The following is an 8,154-nucleotide window of genomic DNA, read 5'->3' on the forward strand; positions in this document are numbered from 1 at the left end:
TGGAATGAAAGTCGACCTTTGAATATGAATCGACACCCTTACTCTCGTCGTCATGCATTCCTCATAATTATGGTTGTAAGCCCAACATTTGGATTTATGTAATCCTATAAATACTTCATTTCCTATACTACGTAGTTTAATCACCTCATGAGCAAGGGACCAACTGCAAAAGACGATGTATGTCAAATGCTCAATACGAAGAATGACTATAAAGAGTGTCCTGCAGTCTGTATCAAGGTGAGGCAAACAATCATTCTTAGTTAAATGAATTGGATATGTTATGTCTTTGCGCGGTAGTCAGTCATGCTTAGCTCCTTTGAACTACAATCGGCCATGTTTTGTGCCTGCAGACCAATTTCCATATAAATTTGTCATGCCAGGCCAAATGAATTATCATGAGTTACATCCAACACCTATGAGCCAATGTAGGATATAATGAACTCCAGGAACTTAATCAGTGAGAAAATTAGATCATTCAGAAAAAAATAGATCATTCAAAATTAAATTTAACGGAACTATAGGAAATCTTTTGTAATTTAAGAACATCTGCGTCTAAAATCTTACTGTAAATCTTCCGAAAATTGCAGAAGAGCAAAGGGAAACTAGTTGGAGGCTTGGAGCTCTCTGTTTTCATAAATCTCAAACCTTGTTTTGGGGTCTGAGAGCCAAACAACCAAAACTTGCATTTGCAGGTTCCTGCGATAGAATCTGATTAAGGTTATAATTGGCTTCTTTGCAGCCATAGTTCCTAAAACTCTCTTATACAGCACTCACTGGCTTCACCATCTAGAAACCTCAACCCTTTTGGAACTCCTTACCCAAGATTTAGATTAGTTCCTCTCATCCAAATCTGGAGGAAATAGCAAATGATTCAGGCCATGCTATTGAATTCGACGATGAGGCTTAGGTGTTTTCGACGATGAGGCTTCCAGTTTCCGCCTTGCTCAGCAGGTATTTGGTTTACAGGGCACCAATGGAGTCCATTTTCTGATGAGGTTTTGCTTCCAGCTATGAATACACCTATTCTGAAGTTGAAGAAGAGTATAAAACTACTGCGGCTTGAAAAGTTTTCACCTCATTTCTGGTGAAGAGAAGACAAAGGCGTTTCAGTGGAGAAAATATTGCGTTCAGTTAATCGACATGACACAGCGGAAGTTTGAGTTCCCGCTCTCCCGTTGTATCACGTCTATTATCCGGACGCAATATGTTTTCATTTCAAGGAGAGGATGGTTCTGCCATCATGGTTGCTCTGTTATAATGATTGTTTGCATCAAAGCAAGCACTCCAGTGCCTTCACTATGGGTGCAAAATGAATGCTAAAGGAAAACAAATATTTAAATTTTTATTGGCGAAAATCATTATTTTGAGAGTTATTTCAAATACTTTTTTCTTTAGAAAATAATAACCTTTTAAATGAATAATAATTACTTTTCGTGCATATTATATTTTTTATTTTACTAGAAGTGATTAACAACTTTTATGGAGCGGAGGATTTATTTATAAAACATTCAAAATATTAAGATTTATGTATTTAACATTTAAGTTTAGCTATTTTACATCATGTAACATTGAGTTAATGAAGTTAATGAATCACATATTCGAGCCCGTCTGATTGCATTCGTCTTGCAGTGTGAGATCGAGTGTTAGGCACATGAAAGTGACCCAAGTGTTAGGCACAGTGTCTTAAGTCTTACTCATTAGACTATGCGGTTGATCGACGATTTTTTTTTAATATATATATATATATATATATATTAAAAAAAATAAAAGTGATGTGAAATGAAAACCCATATTTTTTATTGGGCTAAATAAATTTTGATCATAAACAATAAAAAAGAACATTATTACACGGTGAATTTATTACTGCAGCAGCTTTCTAACTTCACATCACTCAAATTTTCTTTTTACAGGCCGGACATCATTTGATATTTTATAATTCATCTCGCAATTTATGTCAACTTATCACCTGTCTATCTCCTATACATATTATACCAATTTTCAATTAAATTTGAATTATTTTTATTCCCATGTAATATTTAAAATAGTTTTTGAAATCTATTTGTCCAAATGAAAATATAATATATAAAATATTAATTCAACCTAATGAAGTTCATATTTTGTTCAAAATTTTCAATTTTAATTAAAAAAAAGAAAACATCAGCTATTTTTTACTATTTTTATTACACATAATAAAAAAAAAGAACCCATTTATGACATTGCGTGTAAAGTACCTAATCGGGCTCGCATGCGAACGGTAAATCAGTAAATCCTAAAGTTCCAAAGCCCATCAATGTCGACAGAGCATCTCTCTCGGTCTTCGCGCAGTGACGTGGCATCCTCGATTAGCCCAATAGGCTTAAAGTCAACTAAAAAGCGGCCCATCTGAGCCCGCGTGCCAGCCCGATAAAGCTAAAAACCCCCTCCGCTTTCACCGTCATCCCATCCCCATGCAAATTATTATTTTTTTTCTTTTTTGAGAAATTAACTGCGCCTCCTCTCATTGGAAAATAAATAATTATTACGTCAAAATGAGGCCCGCAGATTACTACTTTCTCCGTGGCCCATCACGTGACCCCACAACGTGCCGTCACCATCGCCGTCAGACCGCCTCGGGTTTCCCTTCCCCACTTCCCCGCATCGAGTCTCACGTGCAACGCACACGCGCGCAATCCCGCACGAACCGGCCGGCCTTTATTTTCGAAGCATTTACATGCATACCACGTTAGTGCAACACATTTACAAATCTAACACCTAAAATTTAATTTTTTTTCGTTTCATACCACCCAAAGCTTTAAATAATAGTACATGTATCCATAACAATTGAAGTTTAGGTGTTAGATGTGTAAATACTTAAAAGAGTTGTGTGGGATGCATGTGAATTTTCCTTTATTTTTAGTTATTTGTTTTCCTTTTTTTGAAAAATAGTATAGTCGTATAATAAAAATAATTATGGAATTTATTTATGGATTAAAAATTAATTTTTTTTTACTTTTAAATTTTGTAAAGGTCTTGTCATCATCTTTCTCAGCATCCAAGGACATAAATCCTCAACTACCATTCTATAAATGGAATTAATAGTATATAGCTATGTCAATGGCAGCTATTGAAATTATTCGAAAAAAAATTGCTTAAATTGTTGTCATAGTTTTTTTGTTTTGGGCATTTACATGCATACCTCCAATTCCTATATGCTTACATATATAACATTTAAACTTTTACTTTTTATATTTATAAATTATACCATCAAAATCTTTCATATAAGCTCCTAAAGGCATCCATATTATTTCCCTCACTGCCCAAGTAGCCTTGCTTCAGGACATCACATACTGAACCCCTTTCCTCTATGAATAGAAGATCATTCCATGAATAAAGGGTTACATATTCCAACATTTTTATTGTTCATTCTTTTACAGTGTCTTCTCTCTCTGTCTCTTCTTCACTCTCTTGTCTTATGCTCAATTCTTTGGGTGTTAATCACGAACAATCTCAGATTCTACACATGAAATAACACTACTATATCTCTCATTAACAACAAGTGAAGAATCAAATAGGCTAATAGCATATTTTCAATATAGGAAGTAAGTGGAGAATGTGTGATATATAAAAGGAGAGCATGTCTTATAATAATAGACAGGAAATACTTCCACCCAAGCCATTATATAGAGGTAGCAACCTATATATCTTAGTTATTATAAGAATGTCAACTTTGTTAGTGGACCCTTTGTATAAGAGATTCATGCTAGTCATGTTCAAAAGCCTTGAGTTGAAAATACATTCATTGAAGTCATATATTTGTTATAGGGATTAAAATCTTCTCCATTTTTGTTTCTTATATTAAGTACAATGAAAGTCGCTAATAAGAAGTCAGCTTGAGAAAACAATATGAGAGAGACGTTGAGCGGACCCCTCCATCTCTCTCTTGTTATACACATTATTAGCTACATAAATGAATGTTACAAAATACCTAATACATTTAAAAAAGCACTTCATCTTAAATCAATTATAAGAAACCTAAATCAGATTCAAAGATGTCTTAAAACGATTTTCAACTACAATCACCAAAATAATAGTGGAATATGTTACAATTTTATTCGTCTTTAAAATGGAAAATTTATCAATAAACTATAGGATTAGAAAGAGTCAACATTTATTTTGATCTCAATAAGACACAAACTATTCAAATTATTATTTTAGACTGATTTTTTGTAGTTCAAAACCCGCCCCATATTTTGGAGCTCCTTGCATTCTAAGTTGGAATGTTTTGATATTATAAAAGGATGAGAATGAATAATATTTTATTGGTGATCATATAGAGAGACTTTAGCTTTTGGAATAGCTAATTGAGAATGGGGTTTAGTAATCCATGCATGCAAGCTAGAAATTTAATGGGCATAGAAGCCTCTTCAAATCAATTTTTTTTATGCACAAAAAAAGTTGAGTTGTATTATTGTCATTCAAGAGGGGAGTATTGCCTCTATAAGTAGAGATGATAAAATTAATAACATAAATTTTGTAATTGAGTCTAGGTTTTTGGGAAGTATGTGACATGGAGGCTTGGTAATGGCCAAGGATGAGGGAGTAATCTTTGGTGGAGCTTTGGACCATTTCTAGAAATGTTGGCTTCTACAATATTTCTTGCCTCTCGAAGTAGAACTTTTGCATTATTTTTAGAAGAAGAGGGCTCATCATTAGCGAGCATATATCTTCCACTACAAGAAGTGGAATGTTAATTTTATTAGCAAACAGAAACAACCCCTCCTCATTTCAGCAACTGAGGAAGAAGTTCAAAGAATTTTGCTCATAAATGGAGGTGAGTTAATTTTGCTTATAAAAGGAGGACAAGTTAAATCAACCTAATTAATCTAAAATTTCAAGTTTAATTTTGAAAAAGAAAAGGTTTTCCAAACAAGAAATAGGGTTCCATTCCAGACAATTTATAACCCTCAAAGGAAGAAAACTTGAATAAGAAGAAATCACTTGATAAACATAAATTTTTAAGGGATTATTTGAGAATCTATAAGTTTCTTACGACCTCCAATAGGAAATTATATAAGTTGCATTTAGCAAAAGAGTAAAACTTCAATCAGCCTAGCCAATAAACTCATTCTCAACTGAAAAAAAAAACCTCTTCAAAGTAACTCTCATAGAAGGAAACATTTAACCTTTTTTTAGTGGAGATGAGGTTTTTTTAGTTCATAAGATTAGTATTTGCTTGCACATTATTTGGGTTGAATGGGTCACCCAAAGGCAAGGGATTATCCCTAAAATAAAGAGTGAAGAATTAAGATTTCAGAAAGCGAGAGAGTGAGTGAGAGAGAGAAAGATAAGACAACATGATCAATGATATATGTATCTATCTTCAAGGAGGAAGAACAGATACAAAGAAATCCTAGAACCTTAAACATGAGGGCTTTTATGGATGTTATGGCGAAAAGAAAAATGTGAATGGTTGTGAAGAAGGAAAGGTGAGTGCGCACACCCCCAACCAAAGTTGAAGGGAGAGGTAAATGAAGACTCCTATATAAGGTTGTGCATCAATTGGTCAAAATTGAACTAAACTAAACAATTTTGGTTGATTAAGTTTGGTTTCAAAAGTGCATTTTGGTTTTCTATATTTAAAACCTCAATATCTGGTTATTAGTTATTTGTTTAATTTTATACTTCATTTAACTGATCAAACCAAAGAGCAGAAATTTTGAAGTTGAATGAAAGAAATAATTTGGAAGCTTGTAAGGGAGCTACTATCAGTTTGAAGGGGAAGAGAAACTTGTTGTATAAGGAGAAAAATGTTGCTAAGAATAAGACTCTCTACTGAGATACAGATTTTTTGTTTGTTTACACATGAATGTTGGTTAGTTAATTAAATCAAAAATTAAAAAAGAAATTGATAATAAACTTGAAATCAAAACTGTTCAAGTTGTACTACATATAAATGCTAAAATATAATTTATTTTAATTTAAAAACTAATAATGAAACTAATTAAAATTTAAACATGAAATTATTTTAAAATTTAATCATTTAAAGTGGAAAATAAATGACAACAAAATATTAGTGATGCACGTCGAAAGATTCGCGATATTGGAGTAATAACTTAATATCTTAGTGTTGGACAAAAATCCAGCACACACTCAAGTAATTAAAGTGATACACGAAGCGGGTGGCCACGTCACGCAAGTATATATATCAAAGTAATATGTGGTTTAAAGGAGTTCGTGTATCGTTCCCACGATGAAGCTTGTTAAGAAAATGATTTGAAAAAGCAAAAGCTCTAGCTTACTAACTAGTTCAACCTAGTTTGGCGAGATCATAAAACAATTAAAGACAATCCTAAGTTTAGCAGGTTCTGAAGAAAGCAAAACAGAAGAAAGTGCGGATCGAAGTTCTTTGGTGTTTTTCCAAGATTGATGAGGATCATGCCTCTGTGATTTAGGTGTGACACTTGGCTTGATTTTCATTCAAATTCCTCTTTCGTGGTGGTAGTCAATCAGGAATATTAAGTTCTTCTTAAGTCTATGCCTGGGTTCGAGGAAGATTTGAAATTTTACAAAGATAGCTTCTGCCTATCTTTATGGCATCCCTAATAAATTCAAATCCTATTTGATTGGTTCTAAGACTCAGAATAAAACTTTCCTATTTGATTTGGATCTTGTGGTTAACCTAATCGTTCCACTATGCTTCTGTCGAAGTTGCTGATTTTGATGGATTTTAACGTCCTAACTAACTGGCCAGGTTAGGAGTAAATGAAGGCCAGAAGATTAACCAAAAACTTTTATCGAATTAAAGCACAGAAAATGATACGAGAAATAAGGAATAAAAATCAAACTAAGAAATCTATCCCAAAAATCACAGAGGCACAAAAAAGTTCTTTTTGCTACTTATGGCTAGAGATAAAAATAAAGATAATTTCATTGAAACAAAACATGCAAGAAACATTTTTATTGCAATAAAAGCACTTACAGCCCTTTGATCTTCTCTCTTACAAGAACAACCTCCAAATTCTCTCACAAACTCTCCAAGGAAAAATAGACAAAAGAAATCATAGAGAAGAGAAGAACTCTCACTTAAACCCTATCCTCCTTTTGAATTCTCTCCTCAAAAAGCTCCCTAATTCTTCTGATTACAATGATTTTACAACATGCATTCAAAAATTTTTCCCAAATTCATCAGAATCCCACAGTAAAAATTTTTCAAATATGAAAATACGCACTAGCGCGACCACGCCCGACCTACGACGTAATTATGTTGTGCAATCAAGTTGGGCGGCGTGGTCATGCCACAATTTGACGTGGAGACGCCGATGATTCCTTCACACGGTTCAATTCAGCAGATTGGACATGACCACGTCCAGAAACGACGTGACCGCACTACACAAGTGGTGTGGTCAGGCCTAATTCAAGCGTGGTTACAACAGACCAAATTTTTTAATATTTCTTCGTTTTGCTTCCAATTTCGCGCTAGTCCTCATGTAGCATGCAAAATACAATTTTAACCTTCAAAAAGCGTAAAATCATGAAATTAAAGAAACAAATGATGAACTTAAAGCATAAAAAAGCTTGACAAAATGGCGCATTTCAGTCTCCACAACTAGACACTGTTGCTCGACGAAAACCGCCACCACCGTTACCTGCCAACATCAAACCACCATTGACGTGTCATACCCCTTACGTTGAGCCACTGTCACCATGTTAGACTCACATCACTACTAGGCCACTAACACTTGACTGACACTAAACCACTACCTCCCCCATCATTAGACCACCACTATCGCTAAATTACCATCATGTTGCACTACCATCATTGGGCTTTGTTGCTACTAGATGACCGACACCAGATGAACGCCATGTCTCTGCCAACATCAGGCTACCATCACCTGACCACCGCCTATGTGTCGAACCACCATTGTCGAGCTTACACCCCCACGGTCAGTCCACCATCATCGAGCAACCGCCACCGCTTTAATCACTACTACTATCAGCAGGTTGTTGCAGCCCTCATAACACATTAGCTTGGCCACAGTCGTTGTGTTGGACCACCTTCGTCGGGCTACCACTACGGTAAAACCAATATCACTCGACCGAAATTGCGCCACCATCAAACCAATATCACTCTGTTGACCTTACTTTTGGTTGAGGTCTAGAAAACTTCTTTAGTAG

This window comes from Phalaenopsis equestris, unplaced genomic scaffold (assembly GCF_001263595.1).
Source record: "Phalaenopsis equestris unplaced genomic scaffold, ASM126359v1 Scaffold235604, whole genome shotgun sequence".
Taxonomy (NCBI): domain Eukaryota; kingdom Viridiplantae; phylum Streptophyta; class Magnoliopsida; order Asparagales; family Orchidaceae; genus Phalaenopsis; species Phalaenopsis equestris.